Source organism: Apis cerana, linkage group LG13 (genome assembly GCF_029169275.1).
Source record: "Apis cerana isolate GH-2021 linkage group LG13, AcerK_1.0, whole genome shotgun sequence".
Lineage (NCBI taxonomy): Eukaryota > Metazoa > Arthropoda > Insecta > Hymenoptera > Apidae > Apis > Apis cerana.
This window is the reverse complement of record NC_083864.1, coordinates 8,367,469-8,380,050: the sequence shown is the minus strand read 5'-3', so window position 1 is coordinate 8,380,050 and position 12,582 is coordinate 8,367,469. Positions and strand designations below refer to the sequence as shown.

The 12,582-nt window shown below is 38.4% G+C and overlaps 1 protein-coding gene across 3 annotated transcripts in view; it reads left to right on the top strand.

Annotated features, from left to right (window-relative positions):
• The window catches only part of LOC108004018 (uncharacterized), a 340,152-nt gene that overhangs the window by 315,563 nt on the left and 12,007 nt on the right, over positions 1–12,582 (top strand). The gene's annotated exons all lie outside the window — the stretch shown is intronic.

Below are 12,582 nucleotides of genomic sequence, written 5' to 3'. Positions count from 1 at the left end.
TCACACAAAAAAAAATTCTTTATTCTTCCCTCATTATTTTCTTTCATTTTCAAAATTCTTAAAAAATCCTTCCCTCCCGTATCCCCCCGCAATAAAATAAACCGTGAAAGGAATTTTTCACTAAATCGAATTTCCCCGTTTCCTATTCCTTTCCAATTATACCATATCCATATTCCAATCCCCCACAAACGATTCAGAATTTCACGATGATTCGATCTCGCGAAAAATCTCTCGTTCGTTTTACGTTCCCTCCCCCCACCATTTCCAATTTCCCATTACATTACATCCGTGGAATAAAGCCGAGCGAATTACACACGTATATAAAACTTTATTGCACCGACAGTCGGCCAATATAAATTCGAACGATCCGATGATTTCCTGCTGCATACCTGCTGCACCGGCTCGCCATCCGTCCAAGAGATCTCCGTCCGAGCCAACAAGGATCCTCGGGAGGTCAGCTGGGTCCTCCGGGTGACCGACCTGCTGCAACGTTACCTCCCATTAAACCAATAATGACGCAGGATCTCCGATACAAATATACAGGCAAATGTAATTTCCTCGACCGACCTCGAGCTCTCGTCTCTCTTTCTTTCTCAGTGCCACGAGCATTTTATGGTAAAAACGGCTCCGTTTCTGGAACATATTTTTACGATTTTTGCAGTTTATGAGAGGAGCCATAACGTTTTTGTAGGCTGGACGAAATTTTTCCCCAAAAGAACCGCCTCAAGGAGACCACCTTAAGGGCCCGCACGCACTCTCTTTTCTTTCCGGAAAACAACGGTTTTTGGATATTATTTTTAGGGTGTTCTCTTTTTCTAGTTACCTTTTTCAGTTACAGTTTCCCGCCAGTTATTACGGTCACCCAAATAAAACGCAAAAATCCAGAGCGTCGTCTCGGCCTGTTTTTAAACGAGACAATGTTATATTGGACCCCGAAGATGTTATACGATGGTTCATTCACTTCATGGTACTCGAACAATTTTTCCTTCTCTTCCTTTTTTTTTTTTTTTTTTTTTTCCTTATTTTCTTCTTGCAACGATGGGCATTGTCCCAAGGTTGGCCAGGTCTTTGGCTACGTCGTAAAAATTCGCATCCCCCTCCCCCTCTCATTTTCCCGAAAAATACAAAAAGTGGCCAAAACACGAGGAGCAACACAAGACACTCCAGTTTTTACTATTATTAGAGCAATTTTTTTTTTCTTTCTTTGTCTCTTTGGGAGGGAGCGTGGCACGGCACGCGTCTTCCTCGGTGCATCCCCCGATTTATTGGGGCCCCGGTCATCACGACCACGGCTGTGCTCCCTTTTTTGCGGTTTCTTTTTTTTCTTTTTTCTTTTTTCTTTTTCTTTTTCAATCGTGAGCTATGGCACGACGGATGGAGTCACGGCACGATAGTAAGGGAGGGAAGGCTGTGCTCGATACGATATAATGAGACCGTGTCACGAACCCTTCCTTCTGTGTGGAACTCTCTTGGCGAGAGTCGTGTTCAGAACTCGAAACATTCGAGGCTTCTGCCTCGATGGAAATGCTCAAAATTGGATGTCACGCTCTCGAGGGAGAGCCGGCTGCACTCGTTCGTGTTTTCTGCGCGATAAATCGCGCTAACGAATATATTCCATCGATTGGAGGGTGAAGAATCCGGAGCTTTGATTGAATTATTGACGAGCGCGATTAGTCGGGCGACGAGGATGGTTTCGATCGAAAAATATAACGTGTTTAAAGTTTTTGCCGCTACTTTTTTTCCTTTTTAATCTGAGGATCTTTTTACGAAGCCGATTATTATTCACAATTTTCACCATGTTAAGCTGATTAAGTAAGGTTAATTTGGTAATTTGATCACGCTTGAGATTACCGGTTGAGCTTCAAAGTTTTAATTGACCCTCCCTCCCCCAGTGATCGATCCTCGACGCCAACGAGGATACGATGTTCCTCGTGATCGATCACGGGGCTGACCACCACTATCAAATTATTGTGAGAGTAAAGGGTTTAGATAATGTGGCTCGCGCTCACGTACTCTTCTAGGAATCTTTTAACATTAGTTTTTGATTAGATATTTAATCAAGTCGACCGAATAGAGGAATTTCGTTGCGCAATCGATATAATAACCGGCCATTGTCATAGTAATAATTGGTTCGAGTCACCTGTCATGGCAAGAAATTACAGTTCTCCCGGCTAATTACTGCTCTTTCCACCGGGGTACACGAGTGAAATTCTCCGTGGAAATAACGAACGTATTAAGAAACGAGACTGCACCAATTAATCGTGCAAGAACTTTTATTGCGACGACTTTCGGCCTGCCTTTCTTCAATCGGAGAATGCCTTTCTAATCTAACCGCATACCTCTCCTCGCAAAAATGCGTAAAAGTTACAGAATGTAATTTACCGTTGGGAGAAAAACTTTAAGAAATTTTTTTCAAATCTTGGACTGGAATTATGGAATTGTATTGAAAATAATCAAGATACTTCAATTCGAAGCACTGTTACAGGATAAGAAAACTAAGATCAAAGAGTACCAATCATTATATATAAACCACTAGTAACTCTTAATTAATCCCAAAATCATGAATCACCCTGTATCTATTTCAATCCGGATTAGAAATTAAACTAAAGAATATTTTTCGTATTCATTTCCGTATTCAAAGCATATATTCAAAACACATATTGTCTAATTGACATCGAAATTGAATCGTCCTGTACCTAACCTCAAAACATAACTTTAATTCGAAACAAAGATCAACGAATTCAAGCCTATATTAATGATTTTATATTCAAAACACTTAATAGCAACTCTTAATTAACTCCAAAGCTGAATCACCCTGTATTTATTTCAATCCTAATTAAAAACTAAACTAAAAAATATTCTTCATATTCTCATTTCCTTATTATGTCATTAATTAACATCGAAATTGAATTATCCTAACCTCAAAATCAATAATTTCAATTTAAAACAAAACTAAGATCAAAGAATTCCAATCTATATCAATCATTTTATATTCAAAACACAAACTCTGAATTAACCCCACCTTGTATCTATTTCAATCCGAATTAAGAAACTCATTTCCTCATTAATTGACAAATTGAATCACCCTGTACCTAACCTCAAAACCTAAACCTTCCATCCAAAGTACTACTATAAATATATTAATTAAAAATATCACCAATTACTTTCACTAAACGCGAAACGAGTTATTCCAGCAAAATTGAATCACCGTGTACACAGATACATAATCTGAAACATTGAAAAGCTCCAGTGGATCGTAACAGTTTCCCAGATATGCTGCTACGATGCACGTATCCTACACAGAGCCTCGCGATCCTTGCCCATCGAGCCGTGAATTTTCATCATTCGGAATACGTATGTATATCTCTCTGTTGCGGATTTGCGAAATTAGCGAGTCGTGGAACGAGCATCGAACGAGCAGTGGCTGGCCACGATTCCTAATCCCGGTGCAGATCATCGGTTGGTTCGTCATCATCATCGACTCTTCCAATCGCAATCATGCCTTGCCGCCGGGTACACGAGCGCGTTCTGTATCGATCGCGTGCATGTCTATCCCGTCTCTTCATCAATCTCGTAATCCGTATCTCGACTCGAAACGATCTCGTGACGCACGCACACGACCAGCTCTACCCCTGTTCCTCGGTCACAATTCGTCCTCCTTTCCTCTCGTGTATTTATTGTCGATAATTACTTGACGATTCGCCAGTATTGTACGAGTTGGTGAAGTATGATTGGCGGGGAGGGAGATCAAGAAGTGGGGGCCTCCTCTTTTCTTCCTTCTTTCTTTCCTTCGAGATAGATTCGATTTAGATTGATTTTGATTTTAGTTTTGATCTCAATGGTAAATTTAATTCAATCGATGGATGGATGAATTATAGTTAAGGATTAAGGTTTTGTAATGAAGTGATACTTTGTTTGAGAAGTTTTATAGAGATCGTGTATAGGGAAGGGATTTTTTTTTAATTGGAATGTCGTAGATGACTTTTCTCTTTTACGAAAGTGATTAAAGTATGTGATGTAGATTTGATTGGATTAATTGATTTTATATTTCTTTTCTTTTAACAAGTTCTTTCAAGAAGTTAATGGATATCGGATTGAAGTTGAAATTTGCGTAATATCTCTGCATAATATCTGGGATAATTTTTAACTTTTACGTCGCTTTTCGAATGGATAACGAACTAGTTATCGTAGACGAGTTAAGAAATTTCTGCAAATATCAAGAAACTCGAATTTCCAAGTTGCTCGTTAAAATTGAAAGACGAAGTTTATTATATTAAAAGAAGCTTGAAAAACATTATACTCTCAACAAATAATGTTTCTTCCAATTATTTGAATTATTTTTCCTTCGAAATCAACGTTTGATGTTAAAAAATTCTCGCGATATAAAATATTCTCGTCCCTGAGGCGGACAAAAAAATTCGTCACTTCTGTCGCATCAAAAATTCCTCTTAAAACGGAATATCAACAAAAAGTTACACTTGTCTCGAAGCGAAACAGAAAATTTGTCGCTTCTTGTCGCATTAAATCTCTGCCCGAGAGCGAGAATCGCCGACAAAAAGATAGACTAAACACGAATCCCTGCTGGTTTTCGTAAATATCATTAACGTGCATTCACCCTTTCGACGACAGAAGGCTTCCTAAACGCACGCATCGCCTCTCTTTGCTCCTTTTATGTGAAACAGATGTAACCAAAACCTTCCACGTCGTACTGGTTTTCTGGTGCGTGTTAACGTCGGCGGACGCCTTTTCTTTTTTTTTTTCTTTCTCGGAAAAATATCGACCGTGTCTGTCCCTCTCACTTGAAATCTAATAGAGGCACTGGCTTATTTATTGGGAACAGAGGAACGCCAATTACTCGTAAAGGGCGTCGACTTTCTCGTTATTATTTCATCATAGATGTTCGCGGCCCGCTTCGACACATCGTACACTTCCGTCCCTTCACCGTTTCCAGAGTCGTTTTAATTTAGATGAAACACGTGCGAGTCGCTTGTAATCACGTCGTTTCGGACGTGATCATTGTAACAGGAAACTGGGAAACAGCCTCTTAAGAAAATGTGAAAACGATTAACGCCCAACTTTCTCTGCTCAGACCCACCTGTAAATTTTTCAGTTTATACAAATTTATATAGGTAAATATATTTATTTCGCTTCGAGTATTTAATTTGAAAACTTTTATTTAAAATTTAAAATATTACATCCTTCTTGTTATTTCTTGTTAATCAATCCAATGATATTATTATTATTTTCCCTTCAAGAATAAAACTTTCTTATTATTGTTACATTTCTTAAACTTTAATTGATCCTAAAAAATGGAATTTGAAGCTTACTTATTGAGTTGTAAGCAATTGTAGTTTTTAATTAACGGAGACAGAAATCAAATTAAAGTTGTGTCACTCTATGTTAATCTTCAATTTCTTCAAAAAATAAATCGACATTTTTCTACTTTTATGCATTCACATATTAATTGGTCACAATTGGCCACAAGATATTCATTTCGCGAGTAAAAATCTTATCTTAAATGAACGAATCGAGAGAAAGACGATATAATTAGAATAATATCGAATCCTTTTGTTCTTCTCTCTCGTAAAAACCGATCGCCTTTTACTTTAAAGTTCGATGTTTGGATTCTCGGTAAACTAGAAAACGTTGCCAATGGCTCTAGCGGTCCTCGCGGAAGAGGTTTAGGAGTCGCAAAAAGTTGCCCCCTTGTGGTGTACGGCGTGTAGGAACGTGCGTTTGCCCGAAGGGAGGCAGTAAAAGGCGGTAACTTGAAAGAAGGTTTTCCGTGAAAGGAGTGGTCCTGAGCAGCTACCTTTTGTCGAATCTTTGTCGGCGGATCTTAAGGCCCTACGATAGGCGTCGCGCACTTCACACAGGTCCCCTCCCCTCCCCTCCCCTTTCCTTGTGATTGAATCGATTCGATAATCGTAAAATATTATTTTTTTCAACGCCCCCCTTGATGATCCGATTATTTTCTCGGTCACGCTCCCTCTTTGTTACGTAAGAAAATTATATACGATACCATTTTAAAATTATGATGAAATGCATGGATGCTTTTGAATATGACCAAGAATTTGAGAGTAAATCTCAAAGGTGAAGAAAAGATCGGTTTTTTTCCGTTGGAAACTGGAACTATTAATTTATATAGCCAGTCGATTGAAAATAATTATTGGATTAGCATTCAAAATTATCAAATTATTCTGAATCATTTCAAATTTGCATGTTTTACGTGACACGTAAAAATCGCTATACAAAAAAAAAAAAGAAAAAGCGGCAAAATTCAATCTCTAAACGGACCAAAAAACTTTTTTTCGCGCGAAACGAACATCGAAAAATCCAATTATTCGTCTTCCATTGTTTCGAAACGAAAGTTTCTCCAAATGTTTTTAATAAACGTTCTCTGGCAGAGTGCCGATACCTGGGCCCCCGACCATGGCCAGCCCATTATGCGGGCCACCTTCACTCCCACGATTTCGAGCAGGTTTTAACAACGATCGGTAAGTTGGGTGGGCGGGGCCCGTCCTGTGTTCACGGACGGCGCGCGAAAGTGTGCGAAAAAGTTAATCGAACTCGCCGGTTTTCCACGGCACCACGATACAATGGGAGCATTGTCCGCGTCTCGTCATCCTGGCAAGGGGTGTTTTATTGTGGGGGGCTGGAAACGGTGGTCGGCGTGGTCTGGCCACTCGAGATGGAAAATGGGCAAGGAATATTCATGGGCCAAGGCATGAAATCGGGGGGCGTGCTACGAATAATCCACCTCGTCGTGGGACGAGCCTCGTAGATGCTGTTAAATTCGTCGCTTGACGCGACGATTTCACGGGGAGGAGGGGGGTAAGTCTCGATGAATATGCGTGAATTGATTCCTTCCTTCCTTTGACCTGTTTGAGTTTTAATCCTTATTTGCTGTTTTTTTACACGACTCGTTTAGATCGTAGTATTGTGTGGAGCTGTACGAGCAAATGTTTCTACAAATTGAATATTTTAGATTAAATCTCGTCACGCGAAGAAAATATTCAAATTCGTAAGAGATTGAAAGGAAAAATCGACGTAAAAAGATTAAAATTAATTTGTAAATAATTTTAAATATTGATGATCGTATCGTTTCCTCGTACACGGTGGAAAACATTTTATTATCTTTGATGGTCTTTCGTTTATAAAACGAGATACAGTGATTGGTTACAAGCGAATCACAATTGGGAGGAACGAAATTTCATCGAATTTACGTACAAATTGAAGTTGATATCGAAGCTTGTTATTTAAATTTGGACTCGATAGCTATTCCATAAAAACTGGCCTCCATTAAAGTTTCCAACGATGTTATCTGTTTCGGAATGGAAATTTCTTCTTTTAATATTATATGGTAAATCAAAACATTACATTCATTTAATTTAACACTTTGATTATTGAATATTTTTTATCCATCGCTTTTTATTATATATTTACTTAATATCCTGCTCGCCGTGACAACACCATTTTCTTCAATTTTTTCTTCTTCAATATTTTAATCTTTAAATTGAAGTTCCATGTTCACTTACTTACTCTCCTCCATCGGATCAATAATTTCAAAAATACGCGTATCATCATACACAAAAAATCAATTTATAAATTCCTTCGAACGATTCTTCCTTCCAAAATTATCAACAAAAACCCACGCATTCATCTACAAATCCCAATCCTAGAAGAGAACTTCAATCCCTCGCCCCTATTAATTTAATTATCCAATCTCCACCCCGTCGATCGATCACCCCGTCAGATCATTCCAAGTTTACCTGTCTCAAAAAAAAAAAAGAAAAAAAAGGGACAAAAGATCAATTCTCACGATCACCGTGAAATCTCTCGCGCGAGCGTATGCAACGAGGAGGACGCCACGCATGCTATGGAAATGGCATCGAATCGATCGAAAATCAAATGCTCGACGGGGGAAGTTTGGACCGATTTTTCTGGCGAGTGACGATCGTGGAAACGGCGTTAAGCCGGGTCAATTATTCCTTGGCTACTTGAGGGAATATCCTCGTGCCTTGGAAGAGTCGCGCGACCAGAGGGCCGTATAGAAATACGTGGCCGCGACGAATCGTCGATTTCACGGCGACCGATGCGGCTTTTGCGCCCTTCTCCGCCCACGAGAACCGCGCTCTGTCCTGCGTTTTACAATGTGCCTTCGTTAAGAAGAGGCAGCTGCGACCGTTTCTGCCTTCTTCAAAATAGCCTCACCCTTGGCTTTCATTAAAATTTTGCCTTTGGACCACGGCTTTGCCAAAGTTCTTCCCCAGGCTCGTTACGTCGGAGAATTAAAGTAATTCCTTGGCTGGGTTGGTTGTTCGAATAGTTATTATGAAACTGGGAATTCTGAAATTTCCCGGAATTGGACTGAAGAGATTAAAGAACGAAGAACTTTAATTGGGGGATGGGGAGGGGGAGAGGGGGGTTTATTCTGAATGGCAACTTGGCCTATTTTCCACCGATTACTACGAATATTGGATGATAACAAGAACACCGTTGAGGATTTAAAATTTGACTCGAGCATTCTGAAATTGCCTTCCCTCTAATTCAAGCGAAAGTTGAGAATATCGTATATTTGTTACACGCGGGATGATGTTAATTTAACAAACAACATTATGTGCAAACATTATGAAAAAAAATTATCAAATTCGTAGAAACTTATTCAAGTATCGAGAATCTTGAAGCAACTGACTTTCTCTAAATAATTCTTCCGAATTATTAAAGAATTCTTCCTTCTTCGACCACGAAAATAAATTAGCGAATCCTAACCTAGAGAAGGAAGCGTAACAGTAGCGTGGAACGAGGGTGAAACGGTCGAATTTTCACGGAATTTTTTCCATTGAGAAATCCACTCGCAGATTGAAAAAAAAAAAAAAAAGAAAAGGAAATTCAATCGACCGTTCAGACTCGATCGGACAATATACGCGGTAGAGCAAGATCATACGTGGTGGAATATCGTCACAAAGACGTGGAATACCCAGAGGAAACCGTGAAAAATCGAGAAACCTGGCCAAATCACGAGCGGATCGCATTTGGTAACTGGCAGAGTGAATTCACTCACTGTTAACCTTCCTCGATTTGAAAGAGCTTAAAACCGACTCTCTCTCCTGTTTGCCGTGGCGAAATCACCGTTTCCAAGGTGCGCGGAAATCGGTTGAATACAGATTCGAGACCCGTGACGGTCCCGGCCATCTTTCAAAGACGACCGAATCTAATCAGCTCGCTCGTCATCTGCCGATCTTTGATCTCCAGCCTAGGTCTCCAGTCTAGGAGCATAAGATATATTGGGTGGTTGCTGCGACTCTGCTGGACTAGGATCCAAGGATGTTGGGACGGAAACTTTAAAAAAAAATTTATAAATAAAAAATTTATTTCGAATTCTCTTGATCTAGTCTTCCTACCATCCAAACATCTATATCTCGTTCGTCGAAACATCAATCAGCACTTAACTCAGCCAACTTGATCAGATTGATCGCAAGGTTAACCATACAAAAAAACTCGTCGATATCCTAATTTCGCGGAATAAAAATATATTTGATGGTGTAACGCAATGGGAAAGGATTGCGCGCAAAAAATTCTGGAATCCTTGGGGCGAGATTAGGATTAGAAAAAAATGAAAATTACCAGAACTACCTTCGAATCTCGCAAGAAGTATCCATCTTTCTCCCAGTTACCCAAAAACGTCCTGTTCTTGTACCATGACTGATCATCGTCCACGTAAATACGAAGAGACTGGTTCACCAAGTTTACAACCAGAAGAAAAATTACTTTACAGCGAACGTTGACAAAGAGCAGTCTCGACGAATTCGCTCTAACAGATACGAACACATTATTACGAATTGTCGAGCGCCATTGGCCAAGGATAATCGACAACCGTGACCGTATATCTCCGGAGTCTTGTGCAACTTTTATTATCGTCTCTCTCCTTCGAGATGAGAGATTTCCGCAAGAAGAGGAAAAGAAAAAAAAAGGAAAAAGTAGAAGAACAGGAAAGAAAAAGAGGGAGAGAGAAAAATAATATTTTTACGAGGGTTCAAACACTATTTCGCACATTTTTGCGCAACCTCGCCTCGTATATCATTTTAAAGAAAAACAGAAAACAGGGTGGAGGGTGGATGCGAGAGGAAGGAGGCTGAGTGTCTGAGAGGAGGGAAGGAGAAAGGTAAAACACCATGGTCTGTTTGCGGACCTCCTAACGTTTCTGGCCATATTTCTGGCCATAAATACACCAAGCCGTGGCCAAAATATGACAAGACGTACATCCCTCCCCCTCTCCGCCCCTCCGCTTTTCTTTGGAGCTCGGATTCAAAGTCGTTAGGAAAGATGTCCTCTCCACCACTCCTGAGGAGAGATCGGCGTCCTTGAGGAAATCATCTTCTGCGGAAGCCTCGTCACGCCGATTTCCGGGGGTTGTTTTTAAGCGGTGCACCCCCCAGAGAGCGCTTCCGAAAGTTTCCATCGGAAGATAAGGGGCGATTTAAGTTTCACCGGTAGGAAAATTGGCGTGAAGATGAGGATTGGTCGTGTTTCGGGGTTGAGAATCGCTTTGTTGGAGCTACTGATGGGGTATGCAGAGTGATTTTCTTTTGCTTTTTTTTTTTTTTTTTTTTGTTAAATGTTTCTACTTCGCTGTGTTTCTAAGTTTTCTTTTTAAATATTAATTTTTTTTTAGACCGAAGAAATTTTAAACGAATCTTTTTAATTTTACTTTGCTGTGAAGAACGCGATGAAGAGGTTTTGAATGGAATTCTTATACCGCGGAGGAAATTAATTTTTATTTTTTAATAAAGGGAGAAGATTAAAAGATCAAAATTGGGAATCTTCTAGTGGATTCTATCTTCTAGAATTTAAATTAATTCAAGGATCGAAATTCTTTGATGAAAAGAATAAATTCAACATTCGTCATTTTAAGAGCATTGCTCTTAAAATCAGATTTATCAATGGATTATAAATATAGCAAAGGAATCGAAGGAATAGGCTTTTCATTCGTGATAATTTTTCGACAGCGTCTGATTACCTCATCTCGATTCGACACGGCGTAAATCGTGATGTTGATATTACGGTTAATAACCTTATTTTCGTCGAGGAATAAAACAAGCCGCAGAACCGCGAATCCCGGAGGCTTTAGTGACTAGAGCGCAATTGCCTCCTGGCGCTTGCATAAATTACCATGCGATTTACATCATGGCCTTTACAACTGGATTCATGTACGGGGTGAATTGAAATGCAAACGTCGATTTCACCGTGAAGTTCACGCGAAGTTCATGGAGAGAAATTGATTAATTTCGCATTAATAGAGAATAAAAACTGAAGACTTTCTTATTATTTATTTTTACATTTTTTTTTTAAGATTAAAATCGACAGATAGATTCAATTCCAAAATTTTTCAATAGCTTCTCTGAAAATTTAACTCAACTCAAATATATTTTTATTTTTATTTAATTTTCGAAAGTTTCAAAAATGACAAATATATCAGTTTCATTCAAAGAATATTTATAATTCATGGCACACTCTATGCGCAAAAGTCACAATTATCGTTGAACAACTAAAAATCAATTTTGGACTCGCTTAAATCAACGTATTTCGCATCTAACAACGGGATTAAATCGATCGTATGAATCGTACGTAGATGATTGGATATAATCCTTTTCTTTTTGCACTCTCGGCTTGATTGATTTATATTCGGGTGTTTTATTGATATTAATAATACCGTGAAAACTGCTTGTACATCGTTCCAGTGATCAACCTTCATTACGTGAAAATTTATCGATCTATATCTACAGCAAAAAACTACCCAGCTTTCAAAAAAAAAAAAAAAAATAAGGGAGATAATAAACAATTTAATATGACTTTTAATAAAAGAATATTTTTTTTGATAAGATTTTTTTAATAAAGAATATTTTATTTTATTAAAAATTCATAGAAGATAATAATAATTAAAGTTGAAAAAAGATTATAAGATTATTTATAAATATTTATAAATTAATTTTTTTAAAAAATATTTAGATTGAACAAAATTTTTGAATCTTATTCAACAATCTTCCCTTTGTTCTCCATTCTATTCATTTCGAGCTTTTTTCAATACGATTTCAAAAATATTGAAAAAAAAAAATTCAAAATTTAGATTTCTAAACTCTTCATTAAATATTTCCTGGACAACGATTAAAATTAGAAATTAGAAATGAAAATCAAACTGTCAAAATTGTAATTTGGAAGAAAATGAAAGATGTCACCAGTTGTTCATCTACTCTCAGAAAGAATATCTTTCAAAAGTGACAGTAAATCATGCATAATGCGTATCACAATATAAAGAAGTCAGAATCGACACAAACCCTTCTAATACCTATATTCTTCTCGAGCGGTCATTTCTGAAAATTTTCTTTAACCCTTTCCTTTCCCCATTCGGAAGCAACCAACGAATCCACTCAAGCACTCTTAACTCAAGCACAATCCAAGTTTGGAATATCGAAACTTTTCCAGGAAATTAGCGGTAAGTCATTTTCATGAAGCTTAATCCGTCCAGGCCGCAAGTACCATAAATCAACAAATGGGTTGTGCCATGTTTCGAAATCAAACTCG